Genomic DNA, 20,336 nt, shown 5'->3' on the forward strand with positions numbered 1-20,336 from the left:
CGGGTTATTATATAATACCTGTCGCTGGTCTCCTATCTATTTTACATGAGGTAAAAATTTTTTTAAATAAATTCGATAATATGCTCGAGTTATCGAGCGGTGCGATATGTACGTCGTTGTGATTAAATAAATAATTATTTTGTGGAAAAAAAAATAATAAACACCATAAATAGAAACTCTCACGGAGTATTGAAGGAAAATAAATAAATAAATGATTTGCCATCGTGAGTTGGTGCGCAGGAATGGTCCGAGTTCTGGTTCTGGTTCTGGTCCCGGTCCGCGTCCTTTATTTGGGACTATGTTCAGTGAAAACAGGTGGAGGTGTTTTGTAGGCTCGGTTTTCTAATTCCCACGGTTTGTTCTTTCAAACCAACATTTAGAGCTGAAAGAACGCTCAGCGAAGTCACTTCGCGCCTATTTAGTGATAACCCAGGGTGTGTTCCGTGTGCTCAAGCAGCTAGCATAGCGCTTGCCAAGCTAGCCGTTCCTTACTTGAGTGCTTAAGCCGCTTGGCGAGCGCTCTATAAGAAACTTAGTAACAGCACTCACCCCCCCACCCTCAGTGTCATAAAAATGGTGACGTATATATGTGAGTTTTTATCCCGCCGTTGGTGAGTGCATAGTTTGGTGTGATTATTTAAATAATGAAACTACTGTATATATTTCCCAAGAAATGCACGTCAAAGTGATTTGTCGTCTTTTGCCATTGCTGGATAATGTTGCCGCAGTGATTGAAGGTTTGGCGCGATCAGCAGGTTTGTGAATGGATTTGGCCCAGGTGCGCGTCTGTCCAGGTATACCTGTATAAAGTGTTTGGCAAAAGTTATTGGTTCGTGGGCACCAGCAGTGACCACTATTTTCGTTGTGTCTGTCTGTCTGTCTGTCTGTCTGTGACTCTCCAGAGCATAGCTCCGTGACGTTTGATGCGATCTTGATGAAACTTGGACACAAGCTAGATATCATGGTCTAGTTGTGTCTTTTTGTATGAGGGGCGTCCCACGCCCCTTGTGGGCGGAGCCACGCCCACTTGAATTTTTTTCTCGATTTTTTTTTTCTCGCAATTTCATTTCCTAGAAGTTGTGCGTAATGTCCATAAGTACAACATATAAAAAATCTGATTTGATTTGGTCAATTTTGACGGAAGAGTTTTTACGGTAGGGCTTTCCTCAAAAGCTTCTACTAACTCAATTGTACCAATTGGCATTGTTCAATAATGTCTGCGAACCATCGTCGCCTCCCGGATAGTGAAAAATATTTCTGAGTTGCTCAGCAAATGTGACGATGAAAGTTTGTTTAATCAATCCCACTTTGCTTGATTAATCTGCAATTCGCTTTGCTTGATTCATTTCAAGTTTTTTTCCATTGATGAGTGGACTGACTGTGTAATCATTTTCAGGTGCTGCACTTGGTGGGGAGCAATTTTTTTTTTTTTTGTCTCTGCCACCCAAGGTGGATGGAAGTTATGTTTTCACCCATGTTTGTCTGTCTGTGAGCAGGATATTTCACGTTGTGGACGGATTCTGATGAAATTTGGTGGACAGGTTGGGTGTGTGTGATAAGGACGAATTGATGAGATTTTGGTGCGGATCTGGATATGATAATTTTTTTTAATATTTACTTCTGCCACCAAAGGTGAACAGAGGTTGTTTTAAATGTGTTCATCGATTTATATGTACAATGAATCAAAAATAGAACACTGGTCTCCAATCCTTGGACAGTTCAACTGCCTAAGACTGTCTCAACACCTTTGTGTAGTGCAGTTGCTGCTCTGAATTTAGTAAATTCAAACGAAGGAAGGAAACTGGCAAAATCTGGGGCAGTTCAAGTCCCTTGATCATAGTCTCCGGGTGGCTGCAAGATAGAACTTCCAATCAAATCGCTGATTGATCCTCCAGCTTGAGGGTTATTGTCAGAGATCCTCGCCCACCAGGGTTAAGACTTGGAGAAACGATAGACAATTTTTCAAAATTGAGAGTGAAGTATCTCGAAACCACAATTCATAATCACGGTGGTGCTTCACTTGGTGTGGTTGGCATAACGGACCAAGCACCGACTTGGTATTGGGAAACTTTAAACAGCAGAAGTGCAGGTGAAGAGGTTAAGATTTGGAACTTAGAATGTTGGTCGGTCTACAAGAGGGGGTAGAAAAAATTGTAGTTCTGATTCGGATTGTCGTGGGTTGGTTGCAAAAGACCAGATGGACAGGATGTATTGCAAGAGAGCGAGAAGAGAGATTACCTTCCTCATCTAGTGGTAGAAGCAGGAACAATGGAGTGGAATACAAAATTTCAGAGCAAGTGGTGAATGTCTGGGTGAGGAAGAGACTGATGTCTGTGAAGCTGATTGTTGAGAGTGATTAGTTGAATATCATTTTTGAGTGTGCACCTCAGGTGGGATGTCATGAAAGGAGAAGTTATGGCATTTCCAGTGGGTGAGGGGTAGTTTTTGGATGTGATTTGAATGCGTATGATGTAGGTCTTCAAACAGGTGGTTATCAAGGAGTGCATTCTCGAAAGGTTATGGGACCAGAATGAAGTTTGGAGACAGCAGTGAGTTTGGAACCATTTGAAGCGAACTTGTGTTTCTAAAGGTGCAAAACATAAGTAAAATGCAAGAGAAGGTATGTCTATGAGAATAAGCAAGTTAAGTTGTGGCAAAGGGAAAACAGGATGTGTACAGATGGTGGTACGAGAAGTGAGAGAGTGGGGGCACGGGTGTGTGTGTGCGCGCATGTCTCCAAACCAGCATAGCTTTGTTGACTGCATCATGGCTTTCAATGTGCAGCAGCCCTGCCCTATGAAGTGTTTTGTCAAAAAAATTTTGTTTTGTGCCATCACTTGACTCTCATGACCTGTCTCCAGCATTTCTGATTTAAACTTTCTAGGATATAGACTTGTCTTCAAAATATACTTCACGTTTCACATCCACACAGCAGATAAGGAGTCACCTTGACTCGTCGATAGCTATCTTGGTCTTGGCAGTAAATTTGTGATTGTCCCATACCCTGAAACACGGTGAAGCTAAGGTTACTTGGTGCGAATGCAATTCTTCTGTTTACCTTCTTGCCAATGAGCCAACAGGTGATTCAATACTGCCCAAGTCATGAAGTACTCCATTTTATTTAAGAGATCTGTTTTCAATTTTCATTTGTTTGAGTATGAACTGTCATATTATATAATTTTGCATAATCTCGGTTTTCTCCTCATTGATTTGAAGACCCTACGCTACAGAATATTCGTTTTGGATAATGTTGGTTTGCTGGAGAGCAGCATAACTTTCTTCTGCATCATCCCTCGGCAAATGCTGTATCTGACCCTGACAAGTAGTTGCCAATGGATGTTTGCTGTGCAATGCATGAGCATTCTTCTCAGGTCAAATGGCCTGCCATCCAGCTTGAATTGTAATTTGAAGCCATGGCAAGGCAGTCTGTTGAAGGCAGTAATGTATCAATGCCAAGTATATCATGAAGATCTGCATCATGTTCCCATGCTGTCTGATATCAATTGACTTAATGAAGTGTTATGTCAGTACTCTACTTATAGAAACCTGACCATACATTCAACCGTTCTTCCCCACATCCCTTATTTCTCCATGTCTTCTATTTTGACCCTCATCTCTGCTGTTGGAGTTCCCTACCTCCCCCACCTCTCTTCCACTCACTTTCTACTGATCCTTTTGTTATGTTACATCGTGGTCCATTCTATGTTCCAGATGCTTCACGAGCCTCATCATTGTATACAAAGCAAAACGTGAAAACTAGTGATTATGCGTACTCATGAATTTTCCAGGTTTACCAAGCTTCGCAAGTAGTTCCCCCATCATGACTCTTAGAACTGAGTCAAAGGCATTCACCTAATCTATATAGATTATGGCATTCTCTCTGTTGCTCAATGGGCAAGTCTAAGAGAAGGTCCCCTCAAATGGCAGACTTTCATATTTATGCCACAGCTCTAATTTCAATGAGATTTTCATGTCTGATTATGAAATTTTATTAATTTTTGAAAGAAAATGGTAAAGTTGTAGGTTTAATGTGTGAAATCGCTCAACGAATTTGCATATATGCAAATTAGGTGTTATGTGTTTGGCAATTTGAAATGGTGATGTCGTGAATTAAACCAAACTTTACAACAACTTTTTTACATGGACATGAATACTCTACCGTTCCCTTTTAATAAACAAGAAAACAATAGTTCATTTCATTAATTATGCAAATTAGGCCTGTTCTTACTAAGCGATATTCCATACGTAACAATTTTACATGGAATTTTTTTTTTTTAGGATTCCACTGAAGGCGCCAAAAAAAAAAAAATTAATACCATTTTCAGAAGTTCTAATCCATCACGTATTGGTCATATATCCTCTATTTCTAGCTTAAAATACAAGTAGATAATTAGTTCACAAGAAATTAAATAATGTTACATATGTGAGAATACCATTATGTATGGGACATTGCTTGCAAAGTCTGTGGGAAAGACAACTTCAACATCACCAAGATTTGACCACTACTTTGGGCATTCATGTATTTTCATGAGACCTGCCCTGCACACACGGCCCATTTTTAGGCAGACTAAACAATATGGGATTATTCCATTTGTAAGGAGGGGTGTAACCTCCTTTTGAAGAAGATATGAGTTTTTGTTTATCATTATTTCAGGCACCTCTTAGTTTCTGGTTTTTCTATGAAACATATAGTGGGGCAACTTAGCATAACAATTGTGCATTTTGTGAGGAAAGCACCAAATTTGGCACACTAGCAGCCTATCATATTATGAACAGATTTGGATATTGGGCCATCTCAAAATTTTTGATGGCAGTGGAAAATGGCTGCCACAGCCATCAGCGGCTGAATTTGAGATGGCCCAATATCCAAATCTGTTCATAATATGATAGGCTACTAGTGTGCCAAATTTTGTGTATTTCCCTTTCACAAAAATTAATACCTTCTTCTATTCCCTTAAGTGTAAGTCGTCCATATTAAAACTACGTTGTTAGATTTGATATTTTCAGTCGAGTTGATAAATGTTTACATCTACATATAGTTCCTTCTGTTGAATGTATGAAAGCCCTGACGTCCTGAGACAAATCAAAACAAAAATCTATATTAGCATTAAAAAAAATTTAATTACCAACAAATTACTCTGCAAATTATTTTATATATTTTGATTCCGTGTCCACACACTACAACAGATCTATCCTATGTGTCCTGTCTGGGATTAATCATTTTATACAGTACATTTTTGTGTATGTCCGCAATAAAGTTGTGCCTTTCATTTTCTTCAGAAGTACTTGCAAACCATGGTTAATATGATTCTAATTCAAAATTATTTTGCATTGTTAATACTTAATAATCAGTTGATCACTTGTTTTCATATCCTACGATATGAATTGCTGAGTTTCTAGGAATTAACTGTTGGATCTTTGTGACAAAATATGCTCAAGCCTGTTGGTTGTGTTATGAAAGGCAATTTACACCAACAATGTACACATCGCAAGCAAAGCCGATGGAGAATTTTTTTTTTCCCATACGTAACGCGTTCTTCGTTAACACTAATTAATCTCGCTTGACTACTGTGTATGTTTTCTGAAAGAGAATTTGTGATTAGTTACGCAAGTGTTTCAACTTTCTCCACACTGGAAATTATGGTGAATCATAAAATACTTTCAGAGCTTTGAACTTGAACATATTTCTTTGAAAAAAAAAATCGTGTTTTTGTGGTCCCATACGTAATGAACCGTGTTTTCTTTAATTACATAATCATCCCAAGGACTAATGGTACAAATTATTGCAGGTCTTCTCCTTGCAGATTCCCAACATTAGAATACAAATCAATGACTGTCTTAATTGCTTTTCAGAGGGTTAAACTTTCTGAATGTCCCATACATAACACAAATTCTTGGACTTGCCCCAATACATTTCTATATAATGTCAGCTGTGGATTGACTGCGTCAAAATCCACAGACTTTATGGTCAAAGGACTTCTGAGAGTTGACGGTGTCTGTGTTGGATGATCAGATTCAGCACCTTGCTGGCAACGCTGATCACAGCTGCTGTCCCACGATAATGGTTCCATTCAAATCTACTTTTATTTTTGTGTTCCAACAATCAGGCCATCCTTGGTTGTGTACTATTTATTTAGGTTGCTGTGTGTTGACCAGCGATTGGTGGAGTTTCGACAGTAATTTTGGGCCGTCATCCTTGTTAATTGTCTTCTAGTGCTATTCCCAAAAGATAGTTGTTTGACTGCTATTGTTATTTCTCCCAAAGTTGGAATGACTGCAATATGCACTGCCACGTGATGCGGTTACCCGTATAATGTAAAAGCCAGTTTGTTTTTGGACAGACTGCCTTTGAAAGTTTGGTATGGTCTGATTCGATCAGGCCAGATCAGATCTGTGATTTGCTACAGGTACCGTGTAAACCTTTTCATGGTCATATTTATGGTGACTAAACTGTCTCCTCCACAATGTTTCCTCATGAGGAAGGTATATGGATATGGACACCCAGCATGATTAAAAACAAAACCTGTCAAAGGGTGGATGAGCCCCTAGTGAACCATTGGCCATCCATAATGTGATGCCTAACTGTGTCCGTGGACATCCTCCTGCATTTAGGTTACCCATTTCTAGGAGGTTGGTGGCAGGATTTGCATTCCACCCACCATAATGCACTTCATTCCGCAACATACACAAAAAACAGAAATAAAACTAGAAAGAGCAATCAGAAATTGCAGACCCTCGCCAGACCTTTTGTGTGGTGTTTGAGTGCTGGTGTTATTTAATTAACTAGTACGTGCCCGTAAAAAAAATAAAAATAATAATAATAATAAATAAATAAACCACACAGGCCGTTTCTTCGCTCTCACGTCCCCGTACGTGCGTGACCCGGAAGTTCGATATTATTCGCAGTTACGATTATTCACAATTTATTTTTAATACAAAATTATTCAATTAGCACCAACGTATTTTACCTTTTCGCAATGTCGTGGTCAGGAAAACAAAAAGAGAAGAGAAGAGAGAAAAATTTACTTCCTGGTTCGGAGCATACCAGCACTCTGATGTTCCCGAAATTTATACACCGTCTAATATGAAAACGATCATAACTTGGGCCATTGTGTTTATCTATAAATGCGCATAAGAAATCGAGAAATTATTAGAATACACGAAGTCATCACTCTCCCGTACGTTGTAACCCGTAATGGGGAACGTGGCTGTGCTTCCCTTCCCCATCGGCCACGCCCACGCAACAACGTGTCTTGTCATTGGTTTGGTAAATAAATGGCCATAACTTGGGAATCACTTGTCCGATTAATATCAAACCTTGAAAAGGCACATCCTCAGGTCCCCAGCAATATACCTGGCAAGTTTCAATTAGATCGGACCAGTGGTTGTCGAGAAACAGCGGTCACACACACACACACACACACACACACACACACACACACACACACACACACACACACACACACACACACACACACACATTGCTGGAATTATAGATAGATAAGAGACATAATTAGAGCTGCCTCTTTATAACTGCTGGCAGTGATGACCGGGTACCAAGACGTCTTGCTTTTATGCAACCCCACTTAGGACACCTAACCCTGACCCATTATGTTTTGTTTTTTTATTCAATTGAATTTAGAATGGGATTAAAATATATTCAATTAAAGTCAAAAGAAATCTCCCATTCATCATCACTGAAAATCTTGTATATTCAGACATTCGACCGTTTCCATTTGAGAAAAATCCGAGATTACACCCTTGAGGGCCATCCATGATGAAGTATATACATACTCTTCAAAATAATAAACTTTAACCCACCCCCCCCACTCCCCACCAATGCACTTTAAAATTAATCTGCATAATCAAGCAACATAGCAATTGGTATACACCGTCCCCCCCAACCACCAGATGCCCCACTTTCTTCAGCCCCTCCTCTCTCCCCATTTCCCACCCTCCCTTCTCCCCCTTTCTCCCCCTTCACACTCTCCCCCTCCCTCCTTTCTCCACTCCCTCCACCATTTCCCCTCAACTATCTGCTTCCCAATCCCCCCCCCCGCCTCTTCTCACACGCCCCTCCTCTCCGTATTCCTATCAGAGAAGTGACAGGTGGTATTTGCTGGTATAAAATATGCATACACTGCAGGGTATAAATAGGCCCCTCCCCCAATAAAGTACAGTCCTGTCTATGAAAGGCACACACAAAACTTACATAATGATGCGATCTTGTAATTTTTCTTGCTTTGTAACAAACCTGGCTTAAAATAATTTTCAAGAAATGCATTTCTGTAATTTAAAATATTCAGAACGAATATTTACACTTCGTTTTCAATTTTAGACTGATGTTCACAAGCTTCTTCTTCTTTCCAACACACCTTAGTTTTTTTTGGTGGTAGCCATTTTTTGCCAGACATTAGGTCAAATGCAGACCTTAAGGGTCTGACATCTTGTGTGTCTTGGTGACCACATTGGCACGTTAAGTGAACAAAACGAACACCAAATGTCTGCAGGGCAGCCATGGCTTCTGTCAAAGTCGGGAATGTCTATCCAGGGTCCCCTTTTTTTGATCTTTAACAAGACACCATCAATGTGTCCCAGGTGGGTTGTGCAATGTTTTTAAAATGTCAATAAAACTATCTGACCCTTTTAACTGAAAGAAACAGCCGCTGATTTTCTCTGAGACCGCAACAATACTTTGCATGCAAAAATAATTGGACAGATCACAATATGTTTAGAAGCCACTACTGTTACGACTTTTGGCTCTCCCCCCCCCCACTTAGAACTGGAATATCGCTTCTGCCAGGAACAGTGCCACCTGTGTCAGTCTCCATCTTCAAACATGGGCATGTGTTCCAGGTTCATTATAATCTGTTGAAGAGGAGTGGCACGAGGTTCTGTGTGTTGGAGGACTGGTAGTTCAAGCCCATGGTCCAGGGACTGCTTTTTGACATGACTGCCCCAACACCAGGCTAAGGATGGGCACCTACTCTCCTTGAGAAGGAGCTTGGCTGAATTGTGTGCTGCCAACATGTGTTTACAGTGATACTGTTGGACGTGTTCTCCATTGCCCTGGCAGCAACTGATGGGCATGAGATTGGGCTCTACAAATGCTTCCATAAGAGCTGGCCCTACATCAACAAGGCTAACTTCCCACTCATGGTGACGAGCTCTTCATTGGCATGTGAGATTCCTGTGACAGGAAATGACATCATTCAAAGCAGATCAATCAAGAGCCAGACCCCACAAGAGGTCTATGGAGAGCTGCTTCAGCTCTGCAACATTTTCCTTGGGCGATCCTCCGATGGAGAGCCATGCTTCTCCACATTTGGCATGATACACAATGAGCAGTGGATGGCCAAGGCCATCTACTCATTGAAGACCTTGTTCAAAGGCCAGCCAAAGCTGATTTAGCACGAGAATGCTGGCCTGACAAACATTTGCCTCTTCTTCTCACTCATCTATGCCTGCTAATGCCCTCCCTCCCTCCTGGAGAGAGCCCCCTTCAATGACTTCAACCTCCTTTCTCTCCTCCACGAGTACTTTGTGAATGTCGTCAGGGATGCAGCGGTCAAGGCATTTTGTCACCACTTGTACTTCTCTGAGCACCTCTCCCTCTTCAACGACCCCCCCCCCCCCACCGATGGACCCTACGTACTAATAGCTAAAAGCCAAGGTCATCAATGACTGTGCAGAACAAGGAGTCTCTTATCCAGTCTAAGCAATGTTGTGCTGATGAAAGATGAGACCCAGAAGCAATACCTGCTGTGGCTCATTAGCAGCTCCCCGGAAAACGTTTCTGGTCCTGACTTAAGGTGGCTCTGAAGATCAACAAATGATTGGTGTGACAGTGTCTTTTTTTTATTGGATAAACTAGGATTCAGTGCTGTCTTGTGACCCACTATGATTCTGGGAGAGTTCCAATTCATTTGTTCATGCTGGCGATGTCAACTTGTCGGATTTTGAAGGAAAACTGAAAATTTTCGTTTATTTTGAATGCAAAATATAAAGAAAAGTGCAAATAGTCGTGACCTCTAAATATTGTATCTTGTCCAATTTTTTGTATGCAGACTTATGTTTTGGTATGTAACTGGAGCGGCCTTATGTGTGGTGTGTATGAATGATATTGGAAAAGCATCAGCACTTCTTTCCTCCTTTCATCGTCCAATTTTGAAATCCTTTTTTTTTATCGCAGTCTATTCCAAGCTGTTTGGTAATTGCATTAAGCCCCAGAATTATTGGATTTGCTGTCCTGCTTGTAATCCTGAGTGAATTATTTTATTTATCTCCCCCACCCTTCCCTCCAACTGCTTTATCTAACCAACGAAATGGAACTCCCAGTTTATTGTCAGGCTTTTAAAGTAAATTATTTTGGAATGGTGCACACAGATGCAGAATGCTGTTTGAATGAGGAATCAGATGATGGGTTCACGTAACTGACGTGTGCTCTTATTTAGCTGATATTTATTTGTAGCGGCACGGTCTTGGCTCATCGTCTGGGTAAGTTCAAATTAATTTGCTTGATATTTGTATTGGGGATTTTGATATAAATGGTTACAGTGGTAGGTTGACAGATGGATTTTTAAGTCTGACGATGCAAGTTTTACTTCCACCTTATTGAGGGTGTTTTTTTAAATGTAAAGTGAAGGCTTGTGGAATAGCTCAAACATCGAAGAGATCAGGATATAACAGAACAAAAGCAGTGGAAAGAAGGGGGAAACAAAACAACAGCAGGGTTTAGGGAGACGGGCAAATAGGGGATGAGAAGAATGAAGGTTATGGGAGGATGTACAGCGTGGACAAAATTACGGAAGTAAACTTGAAATTTGGAAAGAGGTGGGCTTGGAGGGGAGAGTGTTAATGGGAGTAGAAAATATAATTTTGGATGGGGGATGATTTGAGATGGTGGTGAACTGTCGTGAAGACATGGAGGGAAGAATGAGATTGAAGAGAATGTGGAAGTCTGTTCCACAGGCAGGGAAAGAAGAGGAACAAATGAGTGGAAGTGAGCAGTGATTTCTCGATTTTAGGAGTTTCACTGGAAGGGCCACCAGCCCAATGTTTGGAGCAGTAAGAGTTCAGGTGTGCCAAGTAAGGACTTTGCATGATGCAGGATGTCTAGTTATTATCTGGCTTTGTGTGGTATTGGGAGTTGCATGAATATTAATGAATGCATGATGAATCGGAACTGACTTGGCTGAACCCAGAGTGACATGAGGTGGCTGTCGAGTATGTGGAGCAGGAGACATGATTAAAAACGGTTGAGCTCAAGAGCCTTCATGTGGGCTGTCTTTGCAACACAACATATTGGAGACTAGGATGGCTCACCTTGCTCTTACGCCACCTGCTGTATTCTTACCAAGTCCGGGTGATCCTTCGATACCTTTTACTTAATGGATGCGCTTGTTTGAGAACTTCAAGCTGGCAGGAAATGATAATGCACTTTCTGATGCGAAGAAGCGCCCATTGCTTATACACTGCATAGGATCTGAAGGGCAGCTTTTATTCTATACCCTCTCAGTTGATGGGGACATTTACTCTGCTGCTGTCGCTGCATTAACAGCCTTTTTTCATGCCAAAGGTGAACGTTGTTTTCGAACGATATGTTTCGTCAACGAGCACAGAGGCCGGATGAATCGACTGCTCAGTCCTTTGCTGCTTTATTTGAGATTGAGGTTAATTGCGAGCTTCGTGACCTCTGATGAAATGATACGAGATCGGCTCATGGAAAAAAACCCTTGCAGCTCGTGGACGTGAACAGTTACTTTTGGAACCGGAGCTTACACTAAAGAAAGCCCTTGTAATGGCGGGACAAATCAAATCAGCCATGGCGGAAGCAAAAGCGATTACATGCGGCATGTCAACATCCTTTTCATCAGGATGGAAATGCAATACGAGCACGTACCAGTGTGGGGCAATATCGACGCAACCCCATCCACAGGGACACATCAAATGAACCTGCAAACTCAAAATTTTCACAAGCTTGACAGGTACGCCAGGAGAGTACTTGTTATCGTTGTGCATCTGTAATGCACTCAGTCAATTACCCCAGATGTCCCACAAAATATGTAAACTGCAGGCAGTGTGGCAAAAGTGGACATTTTGTTAAAGTGTGTCACAGTAAAGATCACAAATACCAAGTGTGGGAAGTGACTGTGCCAGATGTGACTGTTTTAAGCATAAACGCACAAGCTTCTGCACAAATGAGAGGGAACCTATTTTGTGATGTTCATCTTTGCATACCTGATGAATAGGTATGCTCAGATAAATTGATGGTGGACACAGGCTCAGTTGTTTCCATACTTCCTGAGTCGAATTACTTGGAGCATTTCAAGAATGCACTTCTTACAGAACCAAAATGACCTTTGGTGACTTACCAAAAAAATCACTGATCTCGAGTTGGTTGTCTTCAAGTACAGGTGTGAGACAACCATGTTTCTATGCCTGCTGATTATTTTTTTTTGTGCCTACTGGAACAACTCCATTCGGCATGGACCTCTTCACTGCTCTCGGACTGAATATTGCTCATGGATGTGTCACTCCTGCATCAGTGCTAAGTACATCTGTGCATCAGACATCGGTTTGGCAGACATCTAATCCTAACGTCAAACCCATTGGATGTGGGCCCAGAACACTGCAGGAGGCACGGAGCCATCCAGCCTTGACAGAGAGAGATGAAAGGTTTCAGTTGAGCCCATAGACTCCTATAGAGAAGGACTGGAACCTCACGATCTCGGGGTTTGTAACTTGAGTCTGAAGGATTAACTTGAGTCCGGGACTAAAATAACTTCAAGAAGGACTAGAGACACGATCTCGGGATCCATATAGGGGTTTTTGAGGACGGCGAGTTCAATATATGTCATTTTCAACACCAACTGAGGTCATCTTCAAGGTCACAAGTTCATATTTCAAGGTCAAATTGCTGAATTTTGGTATTTTTTGCCTGTTTTTGTGTCACTCATAGAGGAAAACTTTTGTAAAGTCTATGACAAAATATGACATTGTGCACCTACTGCACCTACTTGCTGATTTCTATCATCGTTAACTAATGTATGTTTTGTTTGTTTCACTTTCAGAAACTGTCCAGCTGGTGATCTCACAGGATCTTTGTTTTTCCTGCTTTGGTGACAATATGCCATGTCGTTGTAGCTGCTTTTGTTGTAGAGGAAACTATGATGGGACGCCCTATGTAAAGGTCATATCCTTCCCAAAAGATCCTGAGGAGAGGGAAAGATAGATATTGGCAATGCCAAATGAGAAAGAAAGCTTGAGGTGCTTAAAGGAGATATATATATATATATATATATATATATATATATATATATATATATATATATATATATATATATATATATATATATATATATATATATATATATATATATATATATATATATATATATATATATATATATATATATATATATATATATATATATATATATATATATATATATATATATATATATATATATATATATATATATGAGACACATTTCAATTGTGATTAGGTGTCAGTTAGGGGTGGCAAACGACCCAAAGAACCCCCATCCATATTTCCTGGAGTACCCAAATCAGCTTTGAAGCAGGTAACCTCAGCCCCATGCCCAACATCATCTTCTAAGTCAGAATCAAGAGTTAAGAAGATGCAGGCAGCTGATGAGGCTGCATACAATATCCAAGATTTCGACCACTCCTGTGCTATAATCAGCTCCTATTTTCCTGGCTTTAACGTCATAAAAGACCAGGAAAACCTTCACCTATCAAGAACTGATGCTACTGGACAAACTGTCAAGCAGTTCTTTCATTTCCAACAAGTTCACTCACCTTTTGGATTTCTATTCTTGAATAAAGTTGAGAAAGATGGCATTGAGGTGCCCAAACGACTTTTTCATTTGCAGTAGAACAGCCTGCTCTCAAAATGGTCCCAGGTTAGATCCATAACTGACCAGATAAACATCTATGAATGCACAAGCAAGGAAATTCTTCAGCTTGTAATAAGCCAGCTCTGTTGGATGACTGAGGCACACGAGCTTCCTCATTTCACCTTCCTTCTGTCGCAGCTGCATCTTCTGGCAGAGAAAGACTTTGACTACGTTCTTCCTGCTATATTTGCAGATGAAGCCTTGGAAAAGTTTTTCGGCCAAGCCAGGCAAAGAAGCAGTGGAAACTTCTACATTGATGTAGTTGACATTATGGCTGCAGCTAAAATTGTTAATTTGCAAACACTCATTAAGCATGACATTATGCCCGAATCTAGTTCTCGTGTGATTGATTGCGACAAGAACTGTACAACTTCCATAAATCCAGCTTGAGCGAAGTGAACTCATTGACGAGATTACTCCTCAAGACACTCAGGATCTCTTGGGGTCTGACGATGCCCTTAAGCATAAAGTAGTTTATTTGTCCGGACACCTTGTTCATAAATATGGCGATAGCACTAGTATGGAGGAGATCATTGATGATGAAGATGGTAACGAGGTGTCATCTGAGTTTCTAGATAATTTGAATCGATGTGGATTGAGTGTGCCGACTATGTCAACCGTCTTTTTTGTACATAATGCCTATAATTTGTATGACAAGACTAAAATGCGTTGCCAATTTCATTTTGCTGAGCTGTTATCCTCTGTAGATGCACCTTTCGCTAGTCGTAATGCTGCATGTACTACTTTCGCTAACATTCTGTTGAAAGCTCATGCCTCAATGTAAGTGACAAAGAAAAAGCTTTGGGATGCCTCAGGAGGCAAGAAAAGCTCTCCAACTAGTGATAGACATAGACATAGTTGTAATAGGCATAGTGTTGTGACATGCATATAATGTTTATGTAATGCAATATATGACAATAAATATCAAAGTTTGACAGCTCCACACACTTGCATCTTATTACAATCAACCATCTCTCACCGTTTATGAGTTAGACACAAAAACGGGCAAAATTACCAAAATTCAGTAATTCGACCTTGAAATATGACCTTTTGACCTTGAAGATGACCTCAGGTGGTGTTGAAAATGACACCATTGAACTCGCCGTCCTCAAAAACCCCTATATGGATCCCGAGATCGTGTCTAGCCCTTCTAGAAGTCATTTTAGCCCCGGACTCAAGTTAATCCTTCAGACTCAAGTTACATACCCCGAGCATGGGAAGTTCCAGTCCTCCTCTATAGGAGTCTATGGTTGAGCCACACATTGGCTTTGAGTAGAGAAAGTCAGTTAGCGTTGGAGGCCATAGGCAGAGAGTTTGAAAGTAGTGATGTCAGACACAAAACCTTGAGACGTGTCTCAAGAGACTGCCCTTTATCACATGTCTGATATTGAGAGCCTCCAACCATTGTTGGGGGAGTAGAAGCAGCATGTCTCATATAGTGACTTGGTCTGAATCAGAACTGATGATTTGAGGTGATGCTGTTGGAGAAAAGGAAAGATTTTTGCGTCAAACTCTGATGATGGATTCCGTGACCATGTGAACAATTAGAGGTAAGCCGATAGGTCCTGAGTTAAGAGGAGCAGTTTTTGCACCTTTTGCAATTTGGTAATTTTGGCTGATTTCCAAGCAGGTGGAAGATGACAGATGCCAAATGATAGGGTGTACAGAGAAGAATGAGGACGTGCAAGAGCAGGTTTTTAGGACACTTGAGCTGATGCCATCCAATCTTGTTGCAGAATCAGTCTAGCGTTGCCAAAAACATCTCCACCTACTCGGCTGAAAAAGGCATAGAGTCCAGGAGTAGTTGGGTTTGACTGGGCTAGGCTGGGTGCAGAGAGCGAGGGGCTGGGGAACAATATTTGGAAGCAAACACGGAAGTGAGTTATTCGGCTTTCTCATGAGCAAAGTCAGCTGTGGTGACATTTAAAGTGAGGGAAGGGATGGATGAGAGTATACACCAGATACAGACTTAACAAGGTGCAACCAGGTATTAGATGATCGATACGAATGTGAAAGTTAAATCTTGAGGTTGGACAAATGATTCACTGTTGATGCACTTTTCTGTGTTGTCTAATGGCTTCGTGGTGAGGGTGGCAGCTTGGGATCCGAGGGTCCTGAGTTCAAGCCCCGTTGACTGCTGAATTAACACCAGGAGGTTGACTCAGCCTGTCATCCTTCCGAGGTCGACGAAATGAGAACCAGTGTACTGGTCCCGGCGTATGCCCCGGTTAGAATAGGTGTACCATATCCCTGTGTGTCGTAAGAGGCGACCAGGGTTGGCGTCAGGAAGGGCATCCGGCCATAAAAACATTGCCTCAAGAAAAAGCCCAACCCCTGCACAGCAGGGAAAAAAATGGCTGTAAAAACGGTCATTTTATTTTTTTTCTGTGTTGTCTAACCCCTGTTCGGTTCTCGGCCCAACAATAATGTTTGACTGGTGCTTCAATCGTCGGCAGGGTGTTGCATGTGCCCTTTCTCCGTTAGATGATAAGCTGGGGATGTGCTTGGTCGCATTAAGTGGTGGATGGAAAATTTCCAACGGTGTCTTTTGACAAAGGGTGGGTGAGTTATCATTGGCATTCTGGACAAATTCCAAATTTCCTCCTTGATTATCACTTTGAAAGGAACTGTAAACCCTACCTGCTTTTGCAATACTGAACCTGCCTTTGGGCATAGAACAAGACAGTCTTACATGTACCAAACGTATAGCCCCCAAATAAATTTCTCTGGTATTTGTGATTTGAGTCATATTAGCTTCTGGACACTGATAGTGTCATGCAGCTTCAATCCCATCACATGGCTGTTTATTAAAAATTCAAAGTTCCTTTGGACCTGGTCACCGGCTTTGGAAGATTGCACCTTTTTTGTACGAGACGCATTTAGCAGCTCAAATTCAAGTTTTCATTTGAGACCTTGTCAAAAAATTGCTATGACCATGACTATCATTTTAAATTTATCAGACGAGCAAAGGACCTGCCTTTACAGATGGACGGGATAATTTCCCCTAATTACCTTCGCATTCTGTGAAAGGTTATGTTTTGGTCGCTCTGTATTTATTTATTTGTGAATATGTGTGTTTGTTTGTTATTCGTATAACTCAGAAAGTATTAAACCGAATTGCATGAAATTTGGTGGGATGATTCGTGAGTATCCAAGGACGATTTGATTAGATTTTGGGAGCGATCGGGTCAAAGGTCAAGGTGAAGGTCATGAAAAGGTCAAAAACACTCTTGAGCATAACTTCCTTCATAATTCAGCTATCGACATGCAACCACTGCCATATTGTTCCATGACGAGATAACTTTCGGATATGTAGTGTCGGATTTGACGTAACATCATCGGAAGTGCGTCTAAATGATGTCACAAGATGACGTAAATTTTCAATTTTCGATCTCATCAGTTTTGATCATACCGTTTTGTAGGACTTACGTTAAGGACGTCGCACACCAAATTTGACTTCGATCAGACTGACCGTTATGACGTCATTGACGTTTGAACATGACGTTTTTCAATTGTGGCTAAAATGTCCTGATAGTTTACATTCAAATATCTGTATAATTTATAAAGCAAAGTCTCCCAAATCCAGGCATTAGGATCAGTACCAAAATATCTGTTTATTGATGTACAGGTTTTGCCAATTAACTCTGTAGTCAAGGTCAAGGTCACACTCAAGGTCAAAATATACTTGTAGGCATAGCTTCAGATCTAATAGAGCTATTGACATGAAACCAACTTTAAAACTTTCAGTGAACTACGAGCTTTCAGAATGGTAGTCCCCGATTGGACGTGACATCCCCGGAAGTGCGTCAAAATGACGTCATTTTTCAACTTTTTAATTTTTCAGTGTTTATCATTCCATTTTGTTGGACTGCCTTCAAGGAGGTTACACACCAAATTTGACGTCAATCGGACTGACGGTTGTGACGTCATGGACGTTTTAAAATGACGTTTTTCAAATGTGCCCGGAAAAAAGTTGCGGCGGCGAAGGTATGCGCTCTACCGAGTGCCCGTTCTAGTTCTACAGATGATTTTCACTGAAACACGATTATAATCTGAGAATTTGCTGATTTGGTATTGGTATTGGTATGGACTTGCGATGCCCCCTCTCAATGGATTTGACACTATGCTATCCATATTTATATAGTGAGAATTGGGATCCCTCCCTCTGCTCCACCCTTAACCCCCAGAGACCATGAATACTTTTATACTGCCTAAAACCCTCCACCTTGTCTGCCTGCTTTTTGCACTATTGTTAGATTGGTAATTAAGCTTATGGTAATACGGTACATGAGGTTAAATATTTTTCACATCTTATTCTTATGCAGTTCATTGTCATGTTAGCTGTGGAGCTTGTAAAATGTGGACAATAAGAGATGATTACAAGAACTAATAAGTGCAGTCCATATGCCTCAAAAATAAAGCGTTTTGTTTTAACCTTGGGGATGATTTTCATAAAACATTAAAGGTGTCTTTTGTAATGAGCATGGTTACCCAAATTTGCATCATGTGGGAGACTAGACTTGTGTGCAAAACACTAGTCATTATTATTGGAGACAGTGTGACCGTAAATATAGGACACCAATTCCTCCTGTAGAGCCGGTGACCATGAACAGAAGAGCAAACCACAGGTATACATGTTGAACAGGGATTTAAGACGTGAATTGCAACTCCATAACCTGGTGATTTGGTCTCCAGCATGCACATGTTAAATTTGTTTATAAAACAAAATCATTGGATTACTAATCAAATGAGCATAACCAAGTCCCTAGGATTATTTCCTGCTTTCCATAACCAAGTGCCCAGGTGAGAAAATAGTTGTAAAGCTGATTATACTTGTGTGGTGATAAAAGTTGTAACTGGATTGTATTCATTGAATACTTACTTTGTGCTGTTTTGAGAAGGATGTGGTGCAAGCCAACTCTTCTGTTTTTTTTTTTTTGTTTATTTTTTAAATCCAATATGGTTCCGGACCAGTGACCGATTATGTCACTTTTATCAAACTATATTTGCCATGGGTAGTTGATCAATTAGTTGAAGTTTTGCATTGATTGGTTGGCAGTTTCAACAATTGCAGATAAAAAAATTTTCATGCTGACTGGATCAAGCATTGCACTTGTCAAATCATGACGTCATAATGAAGGCACCGATGACATCATTAACATATCTTATTCCCCATGAGGAGTGCTTGACAATGAGCCATGTGTAATTTTTTTTCATGGAGCAGTTTCGGACAGAGGTGTAAAGTTTTTTTTTTTTTTTTTTTTTTTTTTTTTTTTTTTTCAGTTTTTCCCAGATGGCGCCTGTACCACGTGACCTATGACATCATAATCATGACTAAAAAAAAAAACTATACAAGAGGACGTGCACCGATGTGGAAAATTTTGCCAATCGGACCAACAATTGCAGAGAATTTTTTTTTTCTTACTGTCCGGATCAAGCGTTGCACTTGTTGAAGTATGGCATCATAATAAAGGCACCGATGATGTCATCAAATGTTATTCCCACGGGGAGTACATTACAATGAGCGATGTTTCAATTATTTCCATGGAGTGGTTTTGGAGAAAAAGGGGGTGGGGAATTTTTATTTTAATGCCCCCCCCCCCCAAGATGGTACTTGTACCGCAAGATCTATAACAAAATTATCATTATATATTCCTCCAGGAGAGGCACACCTATGTTTCAAATTTCATGTTGATTGGACCAAGTTGCAAAGAAATTTTTTTCATTACTTATCGAATTATGATTTCATGATGAAGACGGCGATGACATCATTAACTAATTTTATTCCCCATTAGGAGTACTTGACAATTGGCCATGTGTAAATTTTTTTCCCCATGGAGTGGTTTCAGAGATATTGAGGTGCAAAGTTTTTCGGTTTTTCCAACATTGCGCCTGTACCACGTGACCGATGACGTCATAACTATGACTAAATAAATTATACAGGAGGCTGCGCACCTCCTTGGAAAATTTTGTGTCAATCAGATTAATGGTTGCTGAGAAAATGAATTGTAAAATGCAGACACGTACGTACGGCACACGTAAGCGAACGATCGCCCAACCCCGCTTTTCGCTTCGCGAACGCAGGGTAATAAAGTTGTTAATATTGAAACTTAACTTTACTGTACGTATACTTGTGGTTGAAACTAGTGGAGTAGCTAAGTTGCCTATAAGAAGACTTTTTCTGGAAGACCACCTCAATATTGTTCATCTATGCTTGGCACCTGCATTTTGTAATAGTATTCAACTGCACGTGTTTTTTTTTTTTGTTTGTTATTTTTTTTTTTTCAACGTAATTGTAAATATTGTAATCGATAATCTAATTTCCACCAACCCTTGCAAGACTTTGTAACATGAACATTGGCACTTGAAACATGAATTGCAAAGTGCTTATTATGTACAGAAGTAGCCAAGAAA

The 20,336-nt window shown here is 40.5% G+C and overlaps 1 protein-coding gene across 4 annotated transcripts in view; it reads left to right on the top strand.

Annotated features, from left to right (window-relative positions):
• LOC147032087 (uncharacterized) overlaps positions 1-20,336 on the top strand; it is a 101,193-nt gene that overhangs the window by 620 nt on the left and 80,237 nt on the right. For 3 of the 4 annotated variants that reach the window (XR_015055028.1, XM_085869388.1, XM_085869390.1), the window contains exon 1: positions 184-315. The exons of the other annotated variant lie outside the window; for it this stretch is intronic. The gene's annotated coding sequence lies outside the window, so the exon portion shown is untranslated. Of the gene's footprint in view, positions 1-183; positions 316-20,336 lie in introns of those variants that run through there. 4 annotated transcript variants of the gene reach the window in all.

Source organism: Eptatretus burgeri, chromosome 2, assembly GCF_056783735.1.
Source record: "Eptatretus burgeri isolate ZD-2024b chromosome 2, Ebu_testis_v1, whole genome shotgun sequence".
NCBI lineage: Eukaryota > Metazoa > Chordata > Myxini > Myxiniformes > Myxinidae > Eptatretus > Eptatretus burgeri.